The following is a 13,231-nucleotide window of genomic DNA, read 5'->3' on the forward strand; positions in this document are numbered from 1 at the left end:
AGTGGTAGCGCGAGTTATGGTTGCGTAGCATACCATAACTTGTGAATTTCTTGCGTCTTTAGGTTTTACCTGTAACAATAACGTCCCTTTAGAAACGTTTTTCCATTGAATTTCATAGGTTTTGTAGTGGTGGAACTTAACCATAACGTTTAACAAGGTTTTTAATAGTGCACTGTAACCATCACGATGCGTAACAATAGATTGTTGCAATAAAGTGGAAATGGTTTTAGTAGTGCAACTTAACCATAATGTCCCTTTAACAATGTTTTTTGTCAATCAATTGCATAGGTTTTTAATAGTGCACTGTAACCATAATGATGCTTTAGGCTAGTTTTGTAAATAAAGCGGAAATAGTTGTAGTAGCACAACCTAACCATAACGCCCCTTTAACAATTTTCTTTGTTAGTGAATTTCATAGGTTTTTAGTACGGCACTTTAACCATAACGTTGCATTAGGGTCATTTTTTTGCAGTAAAGGCAAAAGCTGTTCAGGCAAGCAACTTAACCATAACATCCTTTTAACAATGTTTTTTGTTAGTGAATTGCATACGTTTTTAGTAGGGCACTGTAAGCAGAATGTTGCTTTAGGGTACTTTTTTCAGGAAAGGCAAAAGGTTTGTAGTAGTGCAACTTAACCATAACAGCCCTTCAATAAAGGTTTTTCTTAGTGAATTTCATAGGTTTTTATTACGGTACTGTAAACATAACTTTGCTTAAGCATACTGTATTTGGAAATGATGCTATGTTTTTAATAGCGCACCTGTATCGTAACGTCCTTTTAGGAATGGTTTGTATACGTGATTATCACAGAAAGCTACTTTTACAGTATCACAAAGTAAGTGGCAATAAAGGAAGTAAGTGCGAACACACATCATATACCCGCCACAAATTGTTTGCTAAATGGAAGGAACAGTGGTAGTGTAGAAAACACTACAGTGGAACCAGGTAGAAATAGGAACCTGGTGAAAGAGATAGTTGTGCGTGTTGCAGTGCGTTTTCAAGGGTGCAAGTGTGCAACAGCAATGAGAAACATTTTTGTGTACTTCCAAAAAGGGCACCAAAGCAATGACTGTACAGCGGGCACAAAAGGAAAATGTAATAGAAAAAAGAACGCTATTTGTGGGGGGAAAATGCTTGTGCTGTCAAAAAATAGATTCCCATTTGTATAGTAGGACACAATTTGTAAAAAAAACACAAATACACTTCCTCACAATATACTGCGCTTTATCCATTTCGGCACCAAATGAAAAATAATGCCCCTACGTGAGTGGCTGCATATTGGGAAACAACATTATGTAGGACATTGGAAACAGAATCATTGCCTGCCCTACTACCTCCCTCAGCACCAACACCACTAAACATCGTGTTACATGGTGTGCATTTCTCTCTATACAAGCAACAACAATAATGTCCTCTGGATGTAGCATCACCAAAGTCTGACACAAAGAAACCAAAAGCAATCGCTTCAGTGTAGGTGTTCCATACACGTACACACCCACATGATACACTGCACACAATTCCCATCGGACACACTTTTTCATTCACTATCAAGTAATGTATGTGCAAATCACCCACTGAGCATACGCTGTGGCGCGTACAACACACAGCCATAATCTCACCCTCTGCATTAAGGTGAACAAATATATCGTACAGCACATTCCGTGCATGCATTGCACACCCACAAAGCTTATTGCGCAATGCCTCCACAATCCCAAACAGAATATGTGCATTTGCAAAATCAGCGTATGTTACACTTACAGCCCTGCAACCGTGGCGATGTGTGCAATTTTATGCAGGTGTCCACACGCGGGAGTAGGGGAATAAATGTCAACCAACGTAGTGGATGTGCTTTGTAGTGGTGGATTTTAAAAAAAGCTGTGCTTTTTTTTGTAAACATCTTCCACAGTAACAACTCCTTTGTCAGGCTTTTACAATGGTTTTTATGTGTTGCTCTGTGCCTCACATTCTTTCAATATCGTCTTCACTACAGCCTGTGGATTCGAAAACCAAATTTCATTGCCACTGTGTGACAATGAAATGTCATTTCCATTGAGAAGGTGCAGATATCGATAACCAATGTTCTCATTCTTACAGGAAAACATCCCAGCAGCACGCAAAACGTTGCACATACTTCTGTTCATAAGACGCCTTCCCACCTCTGGCTGCCAACAACATTAATTTGAATAGTTCTATACTGGACTTGGTGGTATACATGAGAAAATCACCTTTGCAGTAGCAGAAATGCGCTTCACTTTTTTCATCATCGTTTTCAGTTGTCGGTACACACTTGCACAAGCTATTGAATCCAACATCAATGCTCCATAATGTACCATCACTACATGTACAGTACCTAAAGTGGCCACTCTGCAACATTCTTCAACCAAATGGTGGAAACTACGGACAGGGACACCGCATCACAAAGTCTCCACTCCGTCCTTATTCAAATTGCTATTAAGGCCTCTATCAACAGCATACTGGAGCAGATCGACCACAAAGCGATCACCCACTATCAAAACTTTGCATTTTGCCATCTCTACCCGCCTCACTACAGGAATTAAACAAAATATGGCTGCCTTCTCCTGTGACGCACAATCTAAGCACCTCATTGGACAATTGCAACAATCGCATTTCCATTGGTCAGCATGTTCAAAGGAACAGAATAGAGCACATGATCCTCGCAAAGTACTGTTAGAGCTGCACCCCAACAATTAATTTACAGTCCTTCTTCCCTTTCCATTATCCTCTTCCCACTGATAGTACTGACACACACATCCACCAATGGCCTCCAAGACTTTAGCATCCTACAATGTCACTTTCTCCACAACAGTTCATATGGCTGCACGTGTGCTGTTATTGGGAAGCACTTGCAGTTAAAACTTCAGTGAGACATTGCAGTAATTATACATGCACATTCATTCACATAGGCATCCATCACCACAAAAGAAACTGATGGACATTTTTTAGCAGTTTGTGCACAACTTTGTTAGAAGTACCTGTGCGCACGAAATCTGCTTATAAGCATCCGATAGGGCTTTAGAAAGCATACTAATGTTCCTCCCATCTGCCACCATGAAGTGGCAATTTGTTGGTTTATGCTTCCAATGTTTTTATTTACCCTTATCATACACTATATTACCTAATCAGTAGCTCTGTTCTTGTCTTCCCACATTGATACCAAATGTGTTCCCCACTAACCCACCTACTACATAACTCGTAAAGGTAAGGCACTAAATGCACCACTGAATGTATTTTAGGAACCGACAAGCACTTTCCAAAAGGTCAGTGTCTGCACAAATGTGGTGCTTTGTACGCTACACTTTTGCCACAGACTGTCTCTAAATTTGCCCACCTCCCCTTTCTTTCCTAAACACCTCATGCAAGAAAGAGTGCGCAACGTGTCCTTCGCCTGCACGGCAGGTATGCTACCTCTGCTTTAGTAAAATGTGTTCACTAACTCCCACTAACTGCGAACAATAAAATAAAAGCCATGTCCATTATGGAGAATGACATCTGGTCCCTGGGACCTCAATACCTTCCACTCTCACTTCCTACATATCTGCTTGCTCCACCTTTTCCCTCATCAGCCTCCTACTCCATCCGGGTCAGTTGCTTGTACACGCAATCAGATGATGGTACATGTCTTTATTCACTCTCTGTCTCTCTGCACCTTGAGGAGAGTAATGGTAGGCACTCAAAGCACCTGAAAATGTTTCCATGTACTTCTTTTTCCCCTCCTGTCCCCTGCTGACTTCCTGGCTAAAAGGTATTGTGCACTGGTTTCTTACCCAACCTATCACTGTCCCATTCCACCTCCCTCCCTACGCTTCCACCCCTGAACTAGCTTTCAGCCAACCCCGCACTTGCATACTGCTTTCTAGAACCCTAACCGTGCACACATCACTTTATGTCAACACTTATCCTTCCACTAGCCAGCACCAGCCGTAGTTGCATGTATTTCTGTTTCTTATTGTTCCCATATACTGCACTTTGCCCTCCTCCTTCCCATTCACTTGCGCCTGGTCAATGTCAGCTGGCCTAGAGGAATCAATATCTGTGTTTGGCCTCCGTCTGCGGCCCTTTCCTCGACGCTCCTTCACACACCCATATGTATGCGCAATATAAACGGCAGAAACCATAGCACATCTTATGATATAATGCACACACTGCATGCATAACAACATCATGGCTGCCACATACTTTATACACTTCACAATATGGTCTTCTATTGTAATGTATGTACTACAAATGTCGGAAAAGTGATCCCACAAAAGCAGCAAGGAATGTACAGTAGCAACGTTACGCAAGTGCGTTCAGTCCATGCATACACACATGATGCATGGCCCTAACCTTGCACACTTTCACCACAGCCTCCTACATTTATGTGTACAAACAAACCTTCTCTCACAGTCTGTGTGTACACACCACAACCAGTAAGCACATTGACCAATTGCTTTTCCTCCTCAGTGGCAATGCTATAGCTGCCATCCTAAAAACAACTGAATGTGCTACGTGGAATCCTCACAGTACAACGGATTGCGCAGCATTACCATGCTATACACTAGAAGGGGGGGTTGAGAGGGTGTATGGGGTGGTGGGGGGCTTGAAATCAAGTGGTGGGATTGTGTCTTTAGGATGGTGTGTAAAACCACTGTAGTGGCCTAGAAGGATGACAGGATGCAGTATGGTTTCAGTGGGTGTTTATTTAGACACCAGCACAATAACAATGTGAGGGGGTTTGGGTATGGTCCGGAGCAGGGCTGGGGTCCGTATTCAATGTTGTGCTGTGTAATGATGCAGTTAACTTCACTGCATCCAAGGTGTCATGGAATGAGACACACTTAGCCTGCAAGAACACCCTGGAAGCTGTCCTCATCCTTGGTATTACGCTCTGCTAGCTGGGCCTCTGTCAGGTGGGCCCTGTCACTTATGAAGCTCCTTCTCAGGAGGAGGGCTGGGGCTGACTGCCTTGGTCATCTTCCCGCCAAGGTCTGGTGCTCTGTTCTCTTCACGCTCTTCGTGCTCCTTAATTCTCGCTAGATCACGCGAGGAGGAGTCCCCACAAACACTTTTATTTTCTTTGTCCTTTTTGTCGTGTTTTTATTACATATGTGCATTCAAACTTTATTTTTTCTTCTTCTTCTTTGGTTTTTTGCTCACTGTCTGTTTCCTTCTGCTTCTTACATTTCTACCGGATTGTTTGCAAAGCTTCGTGCACAGTGGCAAACACAACAGCATTGCCAATGGACGTAAAACGAAATGCCATTTCCCTGGAACCACTGGAACTCTTGCTGGTTATTAATGCTGTCATAGTCTGTGCACAACATCCGAACACTGGACATAATGTTGAACATGCTTCTGTTTATCCAACGTCTCTCAACCTCTAGCTGGGCACAACTGACACCGGCATGCTCCCATTTTCCTCTTGCTGTCATCGATAAGAAAATCACCTTTGCAGTAGGAAATATCTGCATCACAGCTCTCATCAACCTGTTTAAATAAACGAGCAAACATAAGCATGTCATGTGCCCCAAATGTAGTCCTCCAAAATGCACGACCACCACATCCACAGTATCAACAGAGGCCACATATTTGCAAAGAAAATCCATGCAGCCGAAACCCCACTCATAGACTGTGGTCCAAAAAGCATGCACTCCTTCCAACTGAAAATCAGTATCGAAGCCTCTTTCCACGGCATACCTGTACAGATTGTGCACAAAGCTATCACCAACTATAAGCACTTGCCGTGTCTCCATGTCCACCAACCTTGATACATCTACCTTTCGGTAAATATGTCACTGCCCCTTCTGTTAAACCACACCCTCCAATCCTCATTGGAGAATCCCCATAATTCCATTTGCAAAAGCGCCATGCTCATAAAGCCATGATGGGGCATGTGCACTTTCCCAGCTACAGCTTGGCCACACCCCAGTAAATCGCACACAATACTTCTTCACTTGCACTCAATTTTTCAAAGAAAGCCATGATGTGGCACGTACGATTTCCCAGTCACAGTAAGGCCACTCCCCAATAAGGCAGACACAATACTTCTTCCCTTTGCACTCGATTTCTCCAACAATCCCTTACTTCTGCCTATTAAGAACTATCAGATTTTCTAAAACGCCTGCACCAATCACATACTTATACTTTGCATTGCACACTTTCATTTCTATACACAACTCTATATGTCCCCTTTAACAGTCTGACAACACGCTCCCTTTGCTTCCAAAGCCCCTCCACCAGAAACTTTTCCTACAGAATGGCCTATTTCTGCATCCACAACAATCTGGCAGCGCACCCGGCACACCTTTTCCCATGCACACAATACTCCACCCTTGTGCACACCCACAACAACACTATGAATGCATGCATATGACCATGTACGCAGCTAATATAGTACACAAACGTAACATACATAGCGGCACTTCAACCCAACTCCCTCACTCCATAAAGCACCCATTGACGAAAACAGGTTGCAATTTCCACCATCCATAAACATAATATAGCCACCCCACCCCTACCCACTACCATGCAGTAAGTATTGTTTCACTAGAAACCTGACCACAACATTGTCACAACAATCCCCCTACCTCAACAATTCTGCACACATCATAGTAAAGAACACATATAAGCTGCACTTCAACCATGCCATGTGCCATGCTGCCAGTATGCACACACTGCACCAAGTGGGCACACTGCATGACTTTTCATTGCACCATGTCCAATCACACATCCAAAACTTTGCTATATTCTACAATCCACCTCACCTGCAGAACCAAACATACACACCTGCTAGCTCATTTGTTCTGCTCTATGTCATCTGCAACATACTGCACCACCATTTATTGCAGGTCATCACCGCCAGATGTACAGTCAACATTGCATTAGTGGCGTGGTTGTCCCCGAGTCCTAGGCTCTTCCATCCTTGGCCTACAACCTACCACCTTCAGCCATACACCCAATAGGCTACACCTTCAACACAGGCACCGCAACTCCATAGTGACATTGTGCAAACTCAGCACCCAGTGGACACACTCAATCCCTTTTCACGGCACCATCTCCAAGTTCACATCAAAAACGTTACCATGTTGTAACAATGTACTCACCAGCAAAACCACACAATCACTCATGGCAGCTCACTTGTCCTGCTCTATTGCGTCTGAAATGTGCGCCACACCCATTCTTTACAGGTCTCAACCCTCTACCTGCTGCTGAATCTGAAATGCCTTACTATAGTGTGTGTCCTAAAGTCCTAGCCTCTTCAGTGCATGGCCTATGGCCTTCAGCCATGTACCCAACAGTCTAGGCCTAGAAGACTGTGAGTGCTACGTAATACCATCATCCATTTCACCATTTCACCATTTCACAAACTTCGCCTATCCACATACACAGCAGTACCAGCAGAACTACTACCCAACCTGCGCACCACCATGGACCTATAGAGCAACAATTTGCACCACTTACCATAATGTAGAAAGAAAATACTCTCTCCTATACCCCTGTGCAATTTCATTCACATATTATGGCCATCCCCATTCCCAAACTATAGTGCCACTGCCTAAGTAGCCACATTTAGTTTGCAACAGTAGCCTACTGCAATACATGTGCACACACCGCACTATGCACCACCCTGGACCTCATGTACACCCACATTTCCTTTACTGCGGTAGATATGGTAAAGGCCTACGCTCTTCACTGCATGCCCTACGGTCTATGGCCTGCGTCCATGCAGCCAATATTATAATCCTTCCACAAACCCAACGTAGCTTCCTTATCCCATGCATGCCACCATGTACCCATGTACTGCATTCCATCCGCATGACACAGCCACCCACGCTCCCACCCAACCTATTTCATGTGCAATTCATTCCCCTTCTACACTGTACCTGCCAGCAAAGAAAGAGGTGGCCGCAAACAGGTCACCTGCATACGCATCCACCAATCACGTACAAAACCTCTGCATTCCACCCATTCACTAAAACAGGTCGCTATAACCAAAATGCACAAACATACCAGAGCCTCCACCAACCCTGCCCAGACTCATTCACAAAGTGTGGTGTCTCTATCAACCTAACCACAACTGTTGCACAACAATGGCCCTATTGCCATGATTCATCACACAGCATAGTTACCAATCACAATTAAGGTGCACTTCTACCATATCTTCTGCCATAGTAACAGTATGCAAACCCTGCACCCAGATCCCACACTGCATCACTTTTCACATCACCATCTCCATGTACACATCAAATACTTTACCATTTTGTAAGAGTATCCTCACCACCAAAACCAAACATGCAGGCATGGCAGCTCACTTGTTCTGCTCTATTGCATGTAAATGTGGTCCACACCCTTTTTTTGCAGGTCACCACCTCTATGTGCTGCAAATTCCAAAACTGTGTCTGTCCTAAAGTCCTAGCCTAGCCTACAGTCTACGGCCATCCACCCTACAGTCTAGGCCTTCAACAGTCGCACTTCTACATAATGGCACCATCCATTCACCAGCCTGCAACTGCTACACATTCCTAAATTAATTAGTGCCCTGTGTGTCCTACAGTCCTAGGCTCTTGAGTGCATGGCCTGCAGCCTACGGCCTTCTGCCAGGCACCCAACAGTGTACACCTTGAACACTATTAGTGCGACATAATTGCACCATCCATTTGACCATATGACCAATGTCACCTATCCACATAAACAGCACTACTACCAAACATGCCCACCGCCATGTACCTATACAGCAGCAAATACCACTTACCGTAATGTAGAAAGAAAACACTCTCTCCAGCACCCCTGCGCACTTTCATTCACATCCTATAGCCATCCCCACTTCCATCACTTTTCACATCACCATCTCCAAGTACACATCAAATACATTACCATGTTGTAACAGTGTCCTCACCAGCAAAACCAAACATGCAGGCGTGGCAGCTCACTTCTTCTGCTCTATTGCTTTTCAAATGGGCTCCACAGCCTTTATTTTGACAGGTTACCACCTTTTACGTGCTGCAAATTCCAAAATGCATTAGTACCGTGTCTGTCCTAAAGTCGTAGCCTCTTGAGTGCACGGCCTATGGCCTACGGCCTTCGGCCATGTTCCCAACAGTCTAAGCCTTCAACAGTTGCACTTCTACATAATGGCACCATCCTTTCCCCAGCCTGTAACTGCTGCACATTCTGCAATGCATAATTGCTGTGTGTGTCCTTAAGTCCTAGCCTTTGTAGTGCATGGCCTACGGCCTACAGCCTTCGGCCATGCACCCAACAGAGTACACATTCAACACTGTCACTGCTACATAACTACACCATCCATTTGACCATGTGACCAGCTTCACCTGTCCACATACACAGCACTGCCACCAACACTACTACGCAACCTCCACACTAGCATTTACCTACACAGCAACAAATTGCACCACTTAGCACAATTTACAAAAAAATGTGATTGCTCCTGAGAGTGAAATATATTTATTCACTCTCAGGAGCAACCTCCTTCCAGCTATTTCTTGTTACTGGAAATTTCTTTGTGAGTTACAATAAAGAAATGTCAAAAACGTTTTACAATGTGCTATATATTTATAAATTGTGTTGCAATAAAGTATTGTGTATGAAAATTCTTTTTTGAGAACAACTTGATATCAATATATAACAATGAATTCAACAGTTTGCTAGCGTTGGTCACCTTCTGCTTTCTTTCATATTTCTAAATGAATAATGTATACTGATATATTATAACACTACTTTGAATATTAATATTATTATGTATTACTCTTAATTTGGATGGTGTGTCATTTTGCACAATCAATTGGACATTCCTATTGGTTTTCATTTTAACAACTACAGTTTTGATATTGTATTACCTTGAGAAAAGGCAGTTGTCAGAAACACCTGTTGGTGATTCAGGTATATTATGCAGGCATTTGTTTGGAACTTTGACCCGGTGGATCCAGTACTCAGACATTTATTTCTCACCAAAAATGTAAACTCAATTAAAGAGCTTTACTGGGATTATTTTCTTGAAAACAAATCAGAGCACTACGTGGATATGTTTATTACATGCATTGTGCTGTTCTTGATCAAACATTATCATTGTGAACTATTTTAATCACATTTCAGTTCAAGATACAAGACTATTTATCCATCAAGATGTTGTTCTTTAGGATTGTTACCTGAAATGTCATACCAACATTCTGGCTCAGTGCTGCTTATTGTATAAAGCACCTAAACTAGGTTATTTTGAAATGTCTGTATGGCACATGATGAAATAGCTAAGTGAATAAAATAATGCTGTCACTGATTATTACATGGCATGTGGTAGCGTCCGCTCCGCGGACCGGACACTGATTGGCTAATCGGCTTGTGTCATGTCCGCGGACATTCGACGTGTTCACTGATTGGCTGGGTTGAAGCGTGAGGCGCGTCGTATTGATTTGATGCGTCTGCCATCTTGGATCCGCGGACATCTGCGGACAGTGCGGCGACGAACGGGGGAAAAATGCAACTTTGGGGAGTGTGTTGGTGTGTAAGAGTGCTTGGGGAGGATGGGGGAGTAAGAGATGGGTCAAATGCTGTATTTGTTTAGGTGGCAGTTGCCCCTAATGTGTTTGTCATGTCCGCGGTCACTGCTGCTGTCCACAGAAATATAAAATGCACTTCTGGCTATTTTACTTTAGTATGATATTGGTTTTGGGTTGTTAGTAAGTGTTGATTGTATTTAATATCCTGTATAAGTAGCCAATATAGCACAGTTAAAAATATTTGATTCTATGGGTGTGTTATGATGAGGTGGTTGTGGCCAGGGCCTAGAGGTAGCCAATATAGCACAGTTAAAATGTTTGATTCTATGGGTGTGTTAAGCTGCGGTGGTTGTGGCCAGGGCCTTGAGTCTTGGGTGCATGGCCGTAGGCCATAGGCCATGCACTCAAGACTCTAGGCCCTGGCCACAACCACCGCAGCATAACACACCCATAGAATCAAACATCCATCAAATATCTACAAATGTACAGTTTGTGTACTGTTTGATTTGATATTTTGTATGTGAAGTTTTGGCTATGTCATGCAATTAAAATTGTAGAGTTTGGTAACAAGCACTGCAGTGTAATATATCCATGGAAGTAAACATTTTAGATTGTGGTGTATGGTTAAATGTTTGCTTCAATGGTTGTGTTATGGAGTAGTATTTGTGAGTTGAATTATTATATACTTACTGTTTGATTTTTTGTGATTGCATATATTTTTTTCATGTAACTGGAGCAGATATTCTTTTTCAATTTCTGTGATAAAAGAAAAGATCATGTTAGTGTAGGTAGTTCATAATGAGTTATTGCATTGCATAATAGACATGTCTGCATTATTTCGACCCTCACATTTAGTAGTTTACAAACCAGTGTACTGTGCAATTTGCTCAGTTTCTGTGTTTGTTTAATAAATCATTGGGTCAGTGGCAAAAAAAAATCCATGCTGGATGATTAAAAAAAACTGTTTTTGTTATGGTACAATATATTTCTTTCTTTGTTTTCAGTGTCTATTTGTTGTTTCTGGCTAATGTTCTATCTGTTGGCTTGTTGCAGATTTTTTGGGGCATTTAGATACCGGTTGGCGTATTCTAACTGGTTATAGTTTTTTAGTTTATATTTTCATGTTTCTCATCTATCTATTGGGTTGTTGCAGATTTTTGGGGCAGTTAGATACCTGTTGGCGTATTCTAACTGTTTATTTTTTCTTATATTTCAGTGGTATTGATTTATCTGTTTGGTTGTTCCAGAATCTTGGGGCAGTTAGATACCTGTTGGCGTATTCTAACTGGTTATAGTTTTTTATTTATATTTTGAAGTTACTCATCTATCTGTTAGGTTGTTGCAGATTTTTGGGGCAGTTAGATACCTGTTGGCGTATTCTGTTTATTTCTTCTTATATTTTAGTGGTATTGATGTATTGTTTGGTTGTTGCAGAATCTTGGGGCAGTTAGATACCTGTTGGCGTATTCTAACTGTTTATAGTTTTGTAATTGAAGTTTTGTTAATGTTTATTCACAGATTAGTTATAAAATTTTGGTTTTAAGAATATTAAATAAGCTTTTATAAGATTTGCTGGTAATCTCTTGAAGTGGGAGAATGGGAAAATACCCTCCCCCCAGTCTCATCAGACCATGGCCTAGGGGATCACGGCCTAAGCACCCCCCACGAGAGGAGTTCGACCAAACCTCTTCCTTACCAGATGACAAAGTATCCTGTTTCAAATGCATACACGTACGAGGAGCATGTCCACTAGTACGCCCTGGTCAAGCCGACGCATGCGCCATGGACCAGCTTGATTAGACACCAACCACGAAAATCATCATCGTTAGAGATGCCATGACGACATAGCCAACAGACAAGAACACACATGCCACCATGCACACTGGTCACTCACACACCAACCCACACGAAGAACATACTCAGTGCTATGACGTAGCGGACTGACATACCCACGGACATGCATCGTTAGTTTTTAACATAAGCCTTCTACAGCGCTGCAGAAACGCAAGATGCCTGAAGAGCTTGTGTATATGCATGCTGATGCTTTCTCGCTACCTATCCCTATGAATACGACACCATGTGTACCTAATGCTGCTTGTGACACTCTGTCGCCCAGCGACCCCCATATTATGGGTTATGTACCGCCAGCCAGAAACTAGGCCCAAGTAGGCCGCAAGCAAGAGTCCCCAGGCAGGAGCCTCGCAGATGAAAAATCTTCCCAAGACGAAATGCAAGTGCTGACCATGCAGAACGAGCCCCCAATGAGAGCTCACAGCCAAGGCCACGATGTTGCAACCCACATGCCGCGCTCCCAGCGCCAAGGTTACACCTGCCGGTGCCAAGCCCTCAGAGCCGAAAAACACAAATCTAATGCTCATAATTCTACTCCAGCTACGGTCTCCCCACACGTGACCAAGCCGAACTGACAAGATGCCAAGCTCGCCAGACACAAAAGTCACCAGGGTCTCACGTCTGGGACACAATCTGCAACAACGAAGCAGCAAGTTGGACACCTACAGCAATAAGAAAGACATGAGCACCAGCCCTTAAGCAGACCTGTTCATTGTCCACCACAAACACATAGTTGCACATTGTTCCCAACGCCAGGTACACCGCGAGCTGGGAACGGCGAGGGTCCCAGGCTTGGGGGCTCGCGGGAGAACCAATCAAAATACAAGGGGCTCATCACTGACACCATTACCCTTAGCCAATCACCAAGT

Source organism: Ambystoma mexicanum, chromosome 2p (assembly GCF_040938575.1).
Source record: "Ambystoma mexicanum isolate Mex_15411 chromosome 2p, UKY_AmexF1_1, whole genome shotgun sequence".
NCBI lineage: Eukaryota > Metazoa > Chordata > Amphibia > Caudata > Ambystomatidae > Ambystoma > Ambystoma mexicanum.